Source organism: Sinocyclocheilus anshuiensis, unplaced genomic scaffold, assembly GCF_001515605.1.
Source record: "Sinocyclocheilus anshuiensis isolate Anshui unplaced genomic scaffold, SAMN03320099.WGS_v1.1 scaffold436, whole genome shotgun sequence".
Classification (NCBI taxonomy): Eukaryota; Metazoa; Chordata; class Actinopteri; order Cypriniformes; family Cyprinidae; genus Sinocyclocheilus; species Sinocyclocheilus anshuiensis.
The window spans coordinates 2,187,374-2,187,764 of record NW_015560618.1 but is presented as its reverse complement, the minus strand read 5'-3'; positions in this window follow the sequence as shown (position 1 = coordinate 2,187,764).

Genomic DNA, 391 nt, shown 5'->3' with positions numbered 1-391 from the left:
TCCAGATTTTCAAATATTGTCCTATCCTAACAAACCATACATCAATGGAAAGCTTATTTATTGACCCTTATGACTGGTTTTGTGGTCCATGGTCACATATGTATATAATAATACAAAAATGTTTTGATGTAAAACAACTAAATCTTACTAGAAATACTTATTGTATTTTATTAACACTGTACAAAATATTTTGGAAGTTGTAAATTAAACAAAGATTTCTGGGGTATGTTTTACCATAAATAAATAGATAAATTAATTAATTAATTAAATAAATAAATAAATTACAGCACAATGTACTGTATTTGTTTGAAGAAAATTTCCAAATTTTGCACTTCACCGAATTGTTTTAATGGAGTTAATGGAAATGTCCACAAAATTACTGGATAATATA